Source organism: Apium graveolens, chromosome 6 (assembly GCF_009905375.1).
Source record: "Apium graveolens cultivar Ventura chromosome 6, ASM990537v1, whole genome shotgun sequence".
In the NCBI taxonomy this organism is placed as follows: Eukaryota; Viridiplantae; Streptophyta; class Magnoliopsida; order Apiales; family Apiaceae; genus Apium; species Apium graveolens.
The window spans coordinates 62641044-62659318 of NC_133652.1; positions in this window are offsets into that span (position 1 = coordinate 62641044).

Sequence of the window (18275 nt, forward strand, 5' to 3'; positions counted from 1 at the left end):
GGGCAGATTTCCAGTGCTGTATTGAATCGACAACCTGGTACACTCCCTAGTGATACAGAAGCCAATCCAGGAAAGAGGGAAGTCGAAAAACAGGTGAACACAATCACATTGAGGTCTGGAAAGGTCCCGAGCCCCCAAATTCGGCAAGATGAAGATTCTGGAAATTCTGTCCAGAATGTAGGTGCGTATGCATCCTTACCAATTCCAGAAGATGAGATTGTAGCTGAAACAGTGGTGCTGAAGGATGCTGAGGTGGAAACAAGGAAGAAAGCCGTTGTCAACACTCCTCCCGAGGGTAATATAGAGGAATACAGTTCTATCCTCCACCTCCTTTTCCTAAAACATTGTAAAAGCAGAAGTTGGATAAGCAATTTGCTAAGTTTTTAGAAGTTTTGAAGAAACTTCACATCAACATACCTTCCGCTGAAGCTCTTGAACAGATGCCTAGCTATGCAAGGTTTATGAAAGGTATTCTCTCTCGGAAATTGAAGCTCGATGGCTTAGATACTGTTGCTCTAACGGAAGAATACAGTGTTTTACTGCAACAGAAGTTGCCTCCGAAGCTTAAGGTCTCGGAAGCTTCGCTATTCCTTGCACCATCAGAAACTTGTCGTTTGACAAGTGTTTATGTGATTTGGTAGCTAGCATCAATCTGATTCCCTTATCGATCTTCAAGAAGCTTGGTCTACCTAATCCAAAGCTGACATATATGTCCTTACAGTTGGCCGATTGTTCTATTACATATCCACGAGGCATTGTGGAGGATGTGTTGGTCAAGGTAGATAATCTTATCTTTCTTGCTGACTTTGTAATTCTTGACTTTGAGGAGGATAAGAAGATTCCCATTATCTTGGGAAGACCATTCTTAGCTACTGGCCGAACTATGATCGATGTGCAAAAAAGAGAGCTTACAATGAAGGTTCATGATCAAAAGGTCACTTTTAATGTGTTCAAGGCAATAAAGTTACCCACAGCTAAAGAGGAGTGCTTTAAAGTAGAGTGGGTCGACTTTGTCATGAATTCAGAGCCTGAGCAATTGCCAAAGTCAGATACCTTAGAGAGATCCTTAATAGGAGAATCAGTAATTGAAGATGAAGAAGGAACAGAGCAAATCCAGGTTTTGAATGCACCTTCATGGAGTAGGAAGTTGGATATTCCATTTGATTCTCTTGGGTTAGCAGAGCTGAAAATTTCTCAAGAGCGTTTTGAACCATCTATTGAAGAAGCTCCCACACTTGAGCTCAACCGACTTCCAGATAACTTGAGTTATTCATTCTTAGGTGCACCCCATGATAAGGGGTTGGGATATATTTTTGATGATGTAGAGAGTGGCTGGACGGATCTTCCCATGCCTACAGAGGGTTCTTCTCATGTGCAGCAGGTAGTTGATAGGACTGGTGTTGGTGATGAGCAGTATAGGCGAGTGACTCGGCGTATGGAGGCCATGCACGACATTCACTGTCATTTTGCTTTAGATTTGACACAGGCTTTGGGCACTGTTTTCCGAGCCACTGGTGTCGAGATTGATTAGCCACTCGATCCTCCACCCGAGGAGGGTGATCTTTCCGACGACTAGGTATGCCTGAAATTCTTATTATTACCTTCAATTAGGACATTGAAAATTTTAAGTTTGGGGGTGATAATGTAAGCATTAGTTTGTGTGTGTCCATATAGTTCATATAGATTCATGTTGCATATAGTTGTATTTCATTCGTAGTATTGCATAATTATTCATATAGGACATATTTGTTTATTTTTTATGTGATTTCATATAGTTGCATTTGCATGCATATTTAGCATGATCCCTTAAGATGAACTATGCTATTTGATAAGTTGATGTTGATTTGAGTGTGGTGATGACGAATAGAGGGATGTTTAAGTCTTAAAAACATTAATTTGCATGCCAGAAGAAAAAATTTCACAAAGTCTTATAGGATTGATTTTGATCTAGATCATAATTATGCTTGTTTATTAGTTGAGATTTAATCACTGGTTTATATTTAGAATTTTTGCTATTCTCGTAATGACAAAAGAACACTGAATTTTTAAACTAGAAAAAAGCTTGGATTTCATTGCTAGTTGTTGTAAGGCTATGAGTCAAATGGCTAGTAGCCGGCTCATATTTATATGAGTAGTCTAGGGTTGAATGAGATGGAGTGAAACGCACTCATTCAGAAATTGTTGAAGAAAAAAAGTATGTGTTTATGCATAATTGATCAAAAGTGAGCTCTTTAATACTCGAGTTATTAAGTTGTTAGGGGAATTTGTTCCTAGTGACCTAAGGCTTTTCATAGTCTGGGATCCGCTAACCTAACGTTCGCTACATGGGTATTATTGAATAAGTCTTTTGGGACCTCATTCATTGCACGATCAAATATGCATATTTGTTATGTGTTCAATAATAGCGTGAATCCTTGTATAACTCTAGTAGGATGAAGGTGTTATGAGTCATTATGTGTTTATTATCTATTCTTTTTATAAACTTGTGATTGTTTCGATGATAGAGAAGTTATGGTTATTGATCTAGTGTCGAGAATATATCTGTTAAGCATCCACACACGCACGTTTCTGGTTTGTGAGTTGGTTTGTGAGATTTTCTTTGAGCTCTGTTTTGAGTCATTTCATTATTAGAGGCATTTTCTTATTCATTTGGTTATGGTTATTTTGAGGGGATCAATTGCATTATCATTTAGTTGCATTCGCGTAGTTGCATTCATGCATTAGGTTTGTTTTGTAGTTTTGAGTCTGTTTATACTTGAGGACAAGCATCGATTTAAGTTTGGGGGTGTGATAAGTGGATTTTATATCTACTTGGAATGCTTCATTTCAGGCTTAAGTTGGTGTTTTGGACTCAAGTTGTTGATATTTTTGATGTGTTTTTGTGTTTGTGCGTTTTAGGCATCAGTTAAATGAAGAAATAATCTTTTTAAAGAAATATGCTGAAAAGAGACAAGAATTGTAAGACTAGGCCATTATCAAGTTGTATAGAATCTCGTTAGCTTCGTGTGGGCAGTTGAATTGCCTAATTCTGACGAGCAGAACTTAAGATACGGCCAAAAGAAGAAATGTCAGAATTTTTCCAGAAGGTTAGCGCGACAGCACCAGAACCAGCGCGCCCGCGCCGCTGAAAACACTATTCCAGCACGAGACGGATACAGAGAAGAAGACTTTTATTTTCTTTGATTTAGGCGATACTTGGATGCTTGTTTACGATTTTTCTTTGAACCCTAGTACTCTTATATTGTATATTATCATGCTTTCATTGGAACCCATGGTGATGATGTGTTCGATTATGAACTAATTGTTGTCGTGGGGTTCTAGCGGATTTATTTATGGATTTCTTTAGTTAAATTGTTTCGATATCTTAGTGTGTGGTGATTGTATGATAACCTAGTATTGGTTGTGCTTATTTGTCTTATGTGGATAGCTAACATATAAGGTAGCGTGTTAATCTCTATTGAAGCGACAATGAACATAGAGGTTTAGAACTTGCCATGCTAGCATAGGTTCATGTGTTATTGTTATGCATGATTCGTAGGTAATTTTAACCATCTTACTTGCCCTATGTAATCATGATAGATAACTTGCGCATTAAATCGTTATGTTTTCAATTCTTATAGACATATAAGGACTAAGCATAATTGGTGTCTATTTAACTTCTATCTCTTTTGTGGATGCTTGGTAGTAGGGTATTCGTACAACGAAAGTTGGCGTTTACTAGTTTCGTGTTATCTGATTAGTCTCATCACCATTACATGCTAAAGTTAAGAACAAAAAGGCTATTAAATGAAGTATTTAATGAAGTTAGGATCCCATGTTTGTCATATATATTAATTCAACCATTCTTGTTCTCTTAGTTATAATTGTTAGTTTAATTCTTAGTTATAAACAATCTCAACTTGTTATTTGTCTTAGCATTGGATAATAACCATATCATTATTTCATAGGTGCATATTCTTAAATTAACCAAAGAGTCTCTGTGAGAACGAATTTGTTCTAAATCTTATACTACATGCGAACGCGTATACTTGTGATTATTATTAGCACGTGTTAATGTCCTAACAACTGGACTCCAGAATGCCATGCGGCCATCGAAGAAGTCAAGCAACACCTGATGAATCTGCCTATACTTTCAAAAGCCAAGCCCGGGGAGCCTCTTTATCTCTATATTACAGCTGGGGAAAGAGCAGTCTCTTCGGCTCTCATACGGGAAGAAAGTGGGATACAGAGCCCGGTCTACTATGTGAGTCAAGTCCTCAAGGACGCCGAAACCCGATACCCAAACTTAGAAAAATTTGCTTTAGCTCTTATGCACTCAAGTAGGAAGCCGAGGCAATATTTCCAAGGCTGGGAGATCAAGATGATTACTGATCAGCCACTCCGAAAAATCATTCACAAGCCAGATGCATCCGAAAGACTGGTAAATTGGGCGATTGAGCTAAGCCAATTCAATATCAAGTTTGTTCCAAGAACGGCCATAATAGCCCAGGCTTTGGCATATTCGTCATGCAGTGTACTTTCCCCGAAGCCCCAGACATACCAGCAAACCAATCCGGAGGTGAAAAGGAAACCAACGAAAGGAACACATGGACATTACATGTCGATGGCTCGGAAATAGTCGAAAGGTCCGGAGCAGGCCTAATCCTCTCCAGCCCGGATGGCTTTACAATTTAACAAGCCATAACCTTCACTTTCAAAGCAACAAACAATCAAGCTAAATATGAAGCACTCCTCTCCAGGCTCAGGTTAGCAAAATCCCTCTGGGTAACAAGTTTGGTCATCTATAGTGATTCTCAGATCGTAGTCAAACAAACCAATGGGGAATATATTGCGAAAGATCCTAAACTGGCTCAATATCAAGCAATGGTGCGAAGTACCCTGGAAACTATCCCGGGTACCACCACTTTGTAGATAAAGAGGAAAAAAAATCCAAAGCAGATGAGCTATCCAAGCTCGTCCATAACACTTCGGACCTAAGCAGTTCGTTCTACTTCGAAGAGCTCGGTGCACCCAGCACCGATCGGTCCGAAATCTTGTGCATCAGCAGCCCGGATAACTGGATGACCCCCTACATAGCCTACTTGAAAGAGGGAATCCTACCAGAAGATCAGAACAAGGCACGCAACCTCAAATATAAAGCTGCTCGATTCTTCCTGGAAGATAATCAGCTATACAGGCGAACCTTCTTCGCGCCCACTCTCAAATTTGTTGATCTGGATGAGGCATATTATTGTCTCCGGGAAGTGCATTAAGGGATTTGTAGAGATCACCTAGCCTCCAAGGCGTTGGCATACAAAGTAGTGCAGCAAATGCCAAAAGTTTAGTAATATGTCGAAGCAGAGTCCAAGCATTCCGGGGTCAGTGTTATCCCCAGTCTCCTTCGGTGTTTGGGGGATTGAAATCATGGGTCCTTTTCCCCAGGCCAAAGGAGATCTACGCTACGTTCTAGTAGCGATTGACTACATGACAAAATGGGCAGAGGCTAAGGCCATGAGAACCATCTATCCGTAGGACTGCATCAAATTCATGGGCTCAATCGTGATGAGGTTCTGGATACCGATGGTTTTGATCTCAAACAACGGACCACAGTTCGTTGGTTCAGATTTTGAATCATATCTGAAAGGGCTCGACATCAAACACAAGAAAGCATTCATGGACCACCCCCAGGGAAACGGACAAGTAGAGGTCACCAACAGGACAATACTTTAGGTCCTAGAGAAAAGATTGGAGGATTCTAAAAAGAACTGGCCAGATGAGCTCCTGAAAGACTTGTGTTCTACAGGACCACCTCCAGGAAAGGAACCAGAAAGACCCCTTTTAAGCTGGCCTATGGCACCGAGGCCCGACTACCAGTAGAAACCGGATCCCCCCCATAGAGTCGTCAGTTTTGATGAAGTCTCAAATATTGAAGGCCTTAAAACCAACCTGGAACTCTTGGATAAAGTAAGAGACCGGGCAGTGGAAAAGATGGAAAGTTACAAGGAAAAGACAAAGCTCTACTTTGCAAAGAAAGCTAAAATCAGGGAATATAAAGTAGGACATCTGGTACTCCGGGATACCGAAGCTTCGGACCCAACGAATCTATGCAAACTACAACCAAACTGGGAGGGGCCCTATAAGGTTAAGGAGGTGATATGACCTGGGACATACAAGCTAAGCTATCTCAACGATACCGAGGTCCCGAACACTTGGCACGGGGCTCAGCTAAGGAAATACTGCCAGTAGTTAAAAGGTGTACATTCTGGGATCATCTCTAGGTCTTTACTCTGATATCTTTGGTTAAATTCTGTTCCCATTCACCCCCGAATGTAATCTCCATTATATTTCTAGTTAAATGAGAATTTTATTTTGAGAATGAAATTTTATTATATAGTTTGTTTAATTTCACATGCACTCCCAAATGCATGAATTATATCAATACAATACCTAGAAAATTCCCTAAACTAAAGATTTACCCCAACCCGGGGTCACAAGACACAGCCCATGTGTACCTAGAAATATTTCATAAAAATTATAAGATTTACCCCTCCCCGAGGTCAAATAAGACACAGCTCATGTGTACTTAGAAATATTTTATAAAATTATAAGATTTACCCTTCCCCAGAGTCAATAACACATTCCCATGTGTACTTAGAAATATTTTATAAAATTTAAGATTTCCCCCTCCCTAGGGTCAAATAAGACACAACCCATGTGTACTTAGAAATATTTCATAAAATTATAAGATTTACCCATCCCCGGGGTCAAATAAGACACAACCCATGTGTACTTAGAAATATTTCATAAAAGTATAAGATTTATCCCTCCTCGGGGTCAAATAAGACACCACTCATGTGAACTTAAAAGTATTTCATAAAATTATAAGATTTACCCCTCCCCGGGGTCAAATAACACATTCCCATGTGTACTTAGAAATATTTCATAAAATTAAAGTTTTCCCCCTCCCCGGGGCCAAATAAGACACATCCCATGTGTACTTAGAAATATCTCATAAAATTATAAGATTTACCCCTCCCTGGGGTCAAATAAGACACAATCTACGTGTACTTAGAAATATTTCATAAAATTATAAAATTTACCCCTCCCCGGGGTCAATTAACACATTCCATGTGTACTTAGAAATACTTCATAAAATCAAAGATTTACCCTTACCCGGGGTCAAACGACACAACCCATGTGTACTTAGAATTTTTTTTTCAAAGTTAGAAATTCTTAAGTACAAATCCAAATGACAAACGAAAAAATGCAGAGAAAACATAAATGCATTAAAATAACTCGGGGAAACCTACCCCGTGGACAAACCACGATACGTTCAAATACAAATAAGTTAAAGAAGCCAAAAGGCTTAGTTCAAAAATACTTAAACTAAAAACATCAAATTTAAATTACATGCCATGTATGGAAAAGTTTTTAATCTTCTGCGGCTGGCTCAACTGGAGGAGAAAGAGGTAGCTCTGGTTCGTCCTGTGGGAGGGGAGGCTGCTGGGTAAGAGGAGATTCAGGCAAAGGAGGCGCATTGCTGGATGGTCCAGTCTCGGATTCTCTGTCCAAGATGGCGTTGGCTTCATTCTCCATCCGAGTCTCCTCTTCAATGTACTTCTTAAGGAAGACATCTATGGTACCCTCAGGATTGTCGGCGAGATACCGGGAGGCAACCCTCCAGCAAATCTGGATCTTTTCCAGCGCCTTGTCATTTAACTCCTCAAAATAAGCTGGAGTGCCTCGGAAGCCAGCCAGAACTTCCTCTGGAGTAGGGCGGGAAGCCAGATCATCTTTCAGCTTCTTGTTCTCCGCCCTCATTTCCCGGACCGATACCTCGGCGCAATCTTGCTTCTCCCTTATCTCGTCCAGGATCTTCCTATGAGCCTCCTTAGCACTGGACTCTTTTAGCTCCTTCAGCTCCCGAGAGATAATTTCAACCTCAATTTTGGTGACCTCCCCGGCATCGGCCTTTGCCTTCAGGCTCCGGGCTATACAAACCAACCTAGCCACCCGGGAGTTAGCCTGCGAAAAACTACATGTCAAAACTAGGAGATATAAAGCAGAAAAAGACAAGTATAAAAAATAATAAGGAAAGAACTTACAACAGTCATATCCTCCTAAAGGGAAACCAGAAAGTCCTTGAGAGGCTCCTACCGGTACTTCTTCCTCTCAGCAGTGGTGGCATAGTTATCAAAGAGCTCCTTCTGGCGAGTCTCCGGAGTGAAAGGCCAACAGTGCCTTGAGGGTTTCTGAAGTGTCCGGAGCCAGCTCAGTAGCAACCATCCTTCTCCCCCGACCCCACGGGAGCATCCTTCCTCTTCTGGGGCACCAGGTCCTTCTCCTTCTCTTTTTCCTTTCCGGCCTCAGCCTGGGGCTCATTGATCACTATCGTAGTCCGCCCTGGATGAGTTGGCGCAGTCTTTCTAGCCCCGACACCACCTTCCTCTCCCTCTCCAACCTTTTTCTTTCCGGTGTTCAAGCTGTTCAGACCACCGATCCTCTTGTACTTTGCAGCCAAGTCTTTCAGCTGAGCAGACATGTTGCTTGGATAGGGGATTAACTTCGAAATACCTGAAATTACAACATCTCAAACATCAGCCCCAGATAAAGGAAACAACATTAATAAAGACCAAAGGAAAAGCTAAGGAAAAAGACTTACATTCAGCGGCATGTATATCTACATTATCAATAAAATTGTCCCGGGTCCACTGTGCTCCGAGTGCCCCACAAAAGGCATACACCATCGTGAGAACCCCTTGCCCGAGCCGTTGGACCAGAAATTTATCTGTTTTTAATTCAAATTTATGGAGTGGCATGAACTCCAAATCCCCACCTCGGACAAAGATGAACTCTCAGTGCCAACCCTTAAGTGAAGTTAACATGCTCACCAGAAGAACCATCTTGTCAGACGGATACCCGCAGTCCTCTATCCGGAATAAGAACTCGTATATGGGTCGGCTAGTAGACTTCTTAATCCTAAAGATATGGTGAAATAATCTAAAGGTAGGCAGATATTCTTTGGCATGGCAGCAATCAAGGAACCAACTTATCCACTTTACCGAGTTCGGGGCCAACTGGGTGAAGGGAATCCCATATACGTCTCGACAAAAAGACTTGGTAAACTGGTGTAATCCAAGGCGCATACCCCGGAGATGCTCTAAAGGAATCCCGACATAGCCCCCCGCTGGCCGGTGATAAACCCTCTCATGCTCCTCGGGCCACCGCCACTCATACTCGTCGCCGATATTAAAAGCCAACCTAAGGGCACTGTCCACCTCCGCATCGGTATATTTCTCTCCGATCTCTTTATGAACCGGGCCACACTCACACCAGGGTCCCCGGGCATTTGAAAACTTCCTATCCATAGTCCGCCTCATCATATGGCTCCCTACCGTCTAAACCCTCCTGGCCCCATATGCCTCGGATAAATCCCAATAATAAAATTTCAGGGGTTTAGGATCCCTCCTGCACAGGCTGAAGTAATAGTCCATATCCTCCCAGGACCCGTCCATATTGGACAGAATACCCTTGGGGCCTAAAACTAAGGTCTCGGCTAAGACTTGGGTAGGTCTCTCTACTCGGGGAGGCATTTCTAAAGAACTGTTGTTGGAAGAAGAAGAAGAAGGGAGGATGGAAAACAATTCACCTAGACACTCAGGGCTACCCGAATACCGAATTCTAAAGTTAGTAGTCTGCTTGAATCTCCTACCGTGCATATACGCATATACTATATATACATATATACGTACCCCGGAGTCAATGCCACACCCGAACCCAAACACAAAAACTAAACAAAAAATAAGACAGATTCAGAAACATATTACACTAGAATCAAAGATAAATAACAAGATCTCAACAATATACATACAATTATGGCCTAACACATAAGCCAAGAACATACCCCGGGCTCAGCTACGTTTTTAAACTACCAAAAACCCATATTTTTGAACAAAAACTAGTAAAATCGATGTTGTTCATCCAAATAAAGCACAAAACAACCACAAAAATCATACGAAACCTATAAAACTACACAGTTCAACTTCGAAACAATAAAACAGTTGCATATCACAAACAAAAAACTTAAAAGCATTAAACAAAATTTGCACAAACAATGGAATGAATGGCAAAAAATGAAAAGATTGAAGAATGCAGAACTTACAAGTGAGCAGGAGAAAGATAAAGGCTTCAAACTCACAGAAAAGATTCTTAAAAAGCTTCGAATCCTCAGTTTCTCTCTCAACTTTGTTATCGCGTAAAAGAAAAAAGAAAGGGAGAAGGCCAGTATTTATAGGAGAACAAAAGAAATAAGAGAAAAGTGAACCATTTTTTGGTTAATAAAATCATGTCCCCGCCACGTGGCACCCCCGATTCGCTCCCAGAAAGTAACTACTCATCAGTTATTATCAACATGTCACATAATTATGGCGTGGGCGCGACTTTTCAGGGAAGAGGGGGGAGATAAACGTTTTATACGCTCAACTATATATATACATATACATTCACGCATAAGTCCAGCTGGAATCCCAACAGTCTTCTAACAGCCCGGATTTTTAGTATCCTCTTTTCAGAGTCTGGTAAAATTAAATGACAACCTGTACTTATCCACCAAACCTTATCCAAAGTTCCAATTTCAAATTAAAGAGACTATCCAAGTCAACCCCGAAGTCTTATATCCATTAGACCCCGGGGTTAGTGGGCAACAAATCAAAGAAAAACCCCAAAAATTTTCCAAGTAGTTCAAGGAACCCCACCTTGGACACAAATCAAAGAGCTTATCCAAGTCAACCCCGAATTCTTATATCCATTAGACCCCGGGGTTAGAGGGAAACAAATCAAATAAAAAACCCCAAAAAAAATTTTAAGGCGTTCTAGCACAGAAATAAATAATCTACTCCCCCATCCGGGTAAAACCGCATAAGGGAGTGAGAGGCAAATGATAGCTTATAATAGCACAGGGCCAGCACTAAGAGCCCAATGCCCAATAAAAAGAGTCCAGAGTCCGTTTAGCAATAACCCTGGATGACCCCAGGACACGTGGCAATATCACTACCTTCCAGGTAGCCCAGATCCAGAACCTTCCTACGGTCCTGGATCCAGTAGTACATCAGTTCATCATGGACGTCCACGCGTCATATAGTCCAAAAACACACCTGCGGTCCATATCAAAGGTACAAACCCCTAAATCCTAATGGAAAGCCTATAAAAGGTTGAACAAAAGGAATGTTAGGGGTTACTTTATCTCTGATATACACACATACACACACCACAATATGTTCATATAATTCCCGTTTTACCCTTTCCTTCTCCAAATCCCTTTCTCATTTTCACATCGGAGATGTCGCGGGGACGCCTGTAACGACCGAGAATTTTATGTCATAATTAAGAAAGTAAAGTACGTGTTATGTGATGAGATTATAATTATGTGATTAAGTGGTAATTATTTGTCTTATCTGTATACTAGAGTTAAGGAGCGTGGATAAAAACGTTCAAATTTAAAGAGTCAGCTTAGAAGTCAAGCTGTAGTTTCGGGCCGTCAGGTAGAACGGAACCCGTCCTAATATGGAAATTAAATAATATAAAATGTGAATTATATGTGAAGTGAATGAAGTATTTCGCTTTAAGAGACGTGTTGATTGGCAAAGGTAATGAGAAGCGTATTCGAAACGCTGAGCGTCGGGCCGTCAGGCCGAACGTAACCCGGTACGCATAAAAGATGATAAAGATTAAAGAGGGATAGATTCTATGATCAGACCTGAGTCGTTATGTGACTATATGCGTGTGATTGCTTGACTGTGTGCACGATTATATGTTCTGTGTTAATTTCTGTGAATTTTAAAGGAATTATGTGATTTACATAAGGGTTTATTTAACCTTCGTGCATTTTTATAAAATCATCTGAGATGGATAAAAACATGGGATTTGTTCTGTTATCTTCGTAGAGGTCTTAGAGACTTTTTAAAAATGATAAGTGAATTTAATTGTGGATCTTTGCATTTTTAAATTGATTTTAAGTGGAAAATGTATTTATTAAAGCAAGTTTGCGAAATTCATATAAAATCAACCGTTTGCTCAAATTCTTATTATGAGTAATGAATAAAAAGCTAATTTTGAGGCCTACGCGTTAAAAATGTCATTTTTAATAATTCTCGACTTTCCGAGAGAGATATATTTTGTATTTGAATTTTATCGCATTTAAGTAAAAAGAAAAGGAATGAGTGAGAAAAAGGAAGTTGGTAAATTACTAGATTGCCCTTGTTTCTAAGTGCTATATATAACCCACTTCTCTTTCTTTTTCTTTCTTTTCACTCATTCTCTCTTTTCTCTCTTCTCTCTTTCTTTTCTCTCGTCTCTCTCCCGAACACTCTCTCTCTCTTTCACTCCCTCTCGGCCCTCTCATCTCTCATCTCTCTCACTTGCATGCAACCCCCAAATCTTACTCAAACTCAAAGATATTGCTACCTTTAGCCTTTATTTTCGGTATACTTCTTGATTCCTATTTGCATGTAAGTATTTGCAAGTGTTTTGATGATTGATCACTATGGTTGTGTTTAAGAAAAACAATTTCTTGAAGCATAACTATAAGAGTGATTTTAAGAAGTTTTGGAGGTCATAAACTCGAGAGGAGATCCATCATGGACTCTCTCAAGTTCGACCACCACCGGCCATGATCCAAAGGAGAGCCGGTGGGTTTTCCATGATGTGATTGTTAGATTTTAATGTTGCATGTTATGATTTCTTGAAAATTTGAAAAAAAAAGGGGTTTTGGCTTCTTTGATAAAAATCGAGTAGGTGCTTGGTAAAATGATTTCCTTGGTTATAAAATGAATGTGTGCAAGTGATTGTTGCTTAGAAAATCAGAATTTATGATTGCATGTTGAGGTTTTGGTTCGGCTTTTATGCTAATAAAAAGGGAATTGAATTTTGTGACGTGATCTTGGTGTAAACTAAGTTTAATTAGTAAGAAATAGAGTTGCATGTCGATTTAAAAGAGGAGTTAGTGATGCATGTCATTGTTTGGTTCTTGGATTGTGAGTTTTTGAATTTTTGCCGAATAGAAAATGGGTTTAGAAGAGATTGATTTGTGATTAAGTGAATGCATGCATGTTGATTGAATAATTTGATTAAGGTTTGAGTCATTAGGTGATGTTTGGCTTTGTGCTTCGAAAATCTTGATGAAAATGAGAGCAATGACTAAGTTAAGGCTTAAAACAAGTTGAAAATGTGATATAAGACTTTGCATGTCAAGATTGAACTTTTCATGTGTGTTTTCTTGATAAACCCGAATGGGTCTTAGGCTTAAAAAGAGAATTGAGTTGATTTTTTTTTGCTAAAAATCTTAGTGACTAATGAGAACTTGATTTCATGACCATAATTGAGTGGTGTTTATGTTCGAAATTTGTTAATAAAGAAAATGGTGCTAGTTTAAATATTGGATCATGCTAGAACTAAAGTTGCATGGTGTGATTTTTGAGAAATTTGATTGTATATGTATGATTATGGTTCAGATTTTTATGATTAAAAGAAAGGAGAGTGGTTCTTTAAAGGTTGTTGAATGAGATACATGTTTATGTGAATTAAAGTGAGTATTTGATTGATTTTATGGTGGGTATTTGCAATAAGGCCGAATAGGCCATAAGAAATAAAGGTCAAAACTTGATTTTGGTAATTGAAAGAATGATTGAGTGTTATATGTGAAAATCTTTGATTTTGCTTGATTGGATTGTTGTTTTGATTCGAATTAAGGAATAAAAGAAAAGGGAATTAAGTCGATTGATATAAGTGATAGTATGCACGTGAATGTTTAATTGTAAATGGGTCTAGTACTCGTAAAAGAGTAGTGTTAGTGTGATTTGAGAAATAGCCTAGGTCAAGCGAGTACGCTTTGATTGCTAGGTATATAAGGATATGAAAACTTCGAGAAAGAATTGTGCTATGTGCTATGTGCTGTGTGCTTATTTGTATAAGCTATACTCGTATAGTTCGAGTCAAGAATATAATCGAGTTATCGTATAGAGTGATCGTTCCGGGAACGAGAGTTGGGAATCTAATTAAGATTTCTGGTTTTATTGTAGATTCGGAGCGTGAGGGCAATCGGGCTAGGAAAGGGAAAAGTATACTAGGTGGCAGTAGTTCAACCCTCAGGAAAGCAATTTCAGGCAAGTAACTCTGATTACTTGTATAAATGATTGTAAAGGAAATGTTGTTCATACCATGTAGAGTATTGAACTGTTAAAGTATGAAACCCTTGCTTTATGAAACCCTGATATTATTTTGAAGTACCCTTTGTTCTTGATAACCTGTTATTGATAATCCTATTGATTTCACCCGTTGATAATCTGCCTTTCTGTTTAAGTTTCCTATAATGCCATGATCATATTGAACCTTAAAATTATCTTGGATAACTCTGTTAATGATACCCTGTTTCTCTTAATCGCCCTAATGATCCCTAAGTTATTACTGATCCTTCAAATTTAGTACCTTATTATCTTTGATGCGAGATCCTTGAGAATTGTTCCTTGCGTATCTTTGATTCACTCCCTGAACTTTGTTTCTTTAAAATCTGAATTAAGAATGAGTTTCGACTTGAAAGAGTCCGAATGATTTCAAAGGCTTGGTAATGATAAAATGAATTTTAGAAAACCTATTATTTTCCAACTCAAGGTTTTCCAAATGAATTCCTGATGGATTGGATTGAGACGTAAGAGGCTAGTGGGACTAGTCCAGTCATGGTAAGAGGCTAGTGGGACTAGTCCAATTTAAGGCTGAAATTATGCCGAATGGTACCTTAAAGACCGGAATGGAGGTCGATACGGGATGATCACCCGTATATAATGAAATGGAAAGATAAGTGATCCAATCAAGGGTTCTAAATGATTATTTAAAAAGGGAACTGAAACTTTTATTCAGTAAATTGATTTTTTTGGAAATGAAAATGGTTTATACTGTTTTGAAAAAAGTTGATTATGTTATTGTGGAGCTTGAGGCTCAGAACCCTGATTCCTGAAATTGTTGATCATATGAATGATTCTATATCTTGAAATACTGTTACTTTCCTTTACCGAAAGATCTATTTTGATCCTATAATGATTTGTGTTGAATGTCGGCTTTCATCCTGTTTCGAGCCTTGTTTCTTGAAAGCCCAACTATTCTTCGGATACCCTTTCCTTATCTCAAAGTAAACAAAAATAAATATATGGAAATCTGCCACCTAGATTAGCTAAAGTAGAATGCCCTAGTTTGTTCAAAGCATATTGAGAATTGTTATTGTAGAACTGCTATTTAGTTACTTGCTGAGTTTTATACTCATTGTTTTGTCTTAATCTAACCATGGTAGTTAAGCAAGAAGATGGCCAGGCTTAGGCGCACTGCTCGTAAGAGCGTACCTGGTGGTCCCTACCGTGTTGAGGGCTTCTAGTTGCCAGAGCAGGTAGTACAGGTTATGAGTGAGCTCGCGCCTAGTAAAGAGGTGTTTAAAGATATAATGGGTTATCTGTCGGTTCCCAGCCGGAATCGATACTGATTATTTAATAATATTTTGGGTTTGTAAGTTATATTCTGTGATTGGTAGTTGTAATCTTGTCTCATACTTTATCCTGTTGATCCTGTTAGTAGTTAATCGGGGTTTATGCATATTTAATTAGTAGATTAGAGGTGTGTGAGTCCTCATTTCCTAACCCCGAGATTGAGGTCATCACAAGTTGGTATCAGAGCTACAGGATCTAGTCCCTGAGACAAGTTAGGTTTTAAAAAGGAATATTTTGGGAATATACCTATATCGCTGAGAGAGTTCGACTCATGTAGAGTTGAGTTAGACTATTAGGTATAGTCTAAGGGAAAGTGTTTGATTGGTAAAGCAGAAACTAGAGTTAGGGTGTGAGTTAGCTGGAAGCTTTATTTGACCCTAACATTGTTTCTTGGTTGTTGTTTTATGTTTTCTCTCAGGATCCTAGTAGTGGTAGTGACTCAGACTCAGAGATTAGCTTGACTGGTAACCCCGTGGACCCTATTCCACGCTCTCCAGAGGAGCCTGTATATATTAGTTCAGACCCAGAGGAGGACCCTTCTGAGAGTAGTGAGATCCCCATACAGATTTCACCCTTGAGGCCTGATTCAGAGACCCCTGCCCTTGAGCCAGAGTCGGAGATGCCTAAGACTGTTCCTGTCAGCATTAGTGGCAAGTTAGCCCAGGACCGAGACTTTGTGTACTCCCGCATTCCTGAGTTGGGAGCTTTGGTAGATAGGTTGATTCGAGACTCTAGGCAGAGGACTTCAGTGGTGGTGGAGCAGGTTGCCAGGAAGAGATTGGATGAGGGACCATCCACTAGTGATGCTGATGCTGAGGCCCGGAGGCTGCATAAGATCATTCGTTGGATGTTGGTTGTGTTAAGAGAGATCCTAGATGATTAGACGGGACTGTTGGTTGAGCCCGTAGATGGTTATTGTTGTTTTCAGCTCCGGTAGGCTTTGGGATACTTGGTCAGATGTCGGGATCCCTTTTTTCATTTATCTTGTTGTATTTCAGACCAGTGCAGTAGTAGTAGTAGTTGGAAGTTAGGGGTAGATAGAGGGATGTTTTCCAGTTTTTCCTCTGTTTAACCCTGCCATTTATTGTACCTTGTTTCAGAACCTTAAAATCCAGAATATTTCCTATGTAACCTCTGATTAAATAAATCTATTATCTTGTTTTCCTTTGTGCACCTTGTTTATCTTATGAACTGTTCTCAATGCCATGTTTTAAATACAACCATGTTTTCGTACAACCATGTCTAAAGATCGTAAAACCCTATTCCGTGCCATGATAAAATAACACTGATATGAGAATTATGTAGTAATAGGATTGCATGTGCAAATTGGGTAAAACTTAAAACCCACAAAAGAGATTTCATAAAAATTGTTGTTATATATGCCATGCTATCGTATTGTTAAATAATTGCTCAATCAGGTTTGTAAGAAATGGCCAACTCACCAGATCACCAAGAAGAAGAAATTCCCACCCAATACCCAGAAATAAACCCAGAAACCACTTTGATGAGCAGACTTGCTCAGCTTTTGCAACAACCTGTGGCCCCAAAAGTTGGAAATTTCAAGCACTTTCAATCTATTCACCCTCCAGAGTTCTTAGGTTTTCCAGATCCGATTAAAGCACAGTCATGGTTGAGAGAGATGGAAAAAGCCTTTGAGCTAGCCGAAGTTAAGTACGATAAGAAAGCTCAGTACGCAAGTTATTATTTGAGGGATGAAGCAAGTTTCTGGTGGGAGTCTTCTAAGGCATTATTGGAAGGCAAAGACTTATCTTGGGAGAAGTTCACTGAGATGTTTCTGGAAAAATATTTGCCAAGTTATATGCAAGATCAGTTGGAGATGAAATTTTTGGATCTTAGACAGGAGGAAATGTCGGTAGCAGAATATGAGGTGTAGTTTTCGGAGTTGTCAAGGTTCGTGCCAGAGTACGTGAATACTGAAGCAAAGAAGGCTAAGAGTTTCCAGCAGGGACTTAAGCCGTGGATTAGGAGTCAAATAGCAATGTTGGAGATCAAGAACTATGTTGCTTTGGTTCAGAAGGCAATGATAGTGGAAGGTGAGCGGGAAGCTGCTCGAAGAGAAAATGAAGGAAGAAAGAGGAAGTTTGAAAGCTCTGAGCAAGAGCAAGGAAGTTCAAAGTTCAGAGGAAAGTTTGGAAAGAATGGTGGAGGTCAGAACAAAAAGTTTCAGAAGTTTAGACCCGGGAATGGAGCTCAGAAGAACCGTTTCCAGAAAGCTGGACAACCGGGGAAAGGATAGCAGGTGTTAGGAATACATGTGCATTAGTTTGATGATATGTTTAACAAAACACTTAAGTAGAAATCTAGTGTTTGTAGCCTCAACGGATAAGACCACTTTGGCTATCTGTTGATGGTGTAGCTTTACTTAGAAATAAGTCTAGTGTTGTAGCACATTTCAGTCTCTGAATTTGAGATATAATTCTTAAATGTTGAGGGAAATTATAAGTCATGTTGACTACTGAAGGATATGTAGATAGAAGGTCAATTGTAAATATTTCATGCCTTGTAATTTTGTATAAATGAAATGGTGTCAACGGATAACTTAAAGACCTTCAACGGATGAGAAACAAAGCTTCAACGGATGTCTCTAAAGCTTCAACGGATAACATCCTTCAACGGATGAGTGCATCAACGGATAGAGCTTCAACTGCTAACATATCAACGGATAAAGCCATCAACGGATGAAGGCTTCAACGGATGTTCTGTTAAATAGCAGTTGACAAGTGGTAGTTGTACCTACAAACAGAGGCA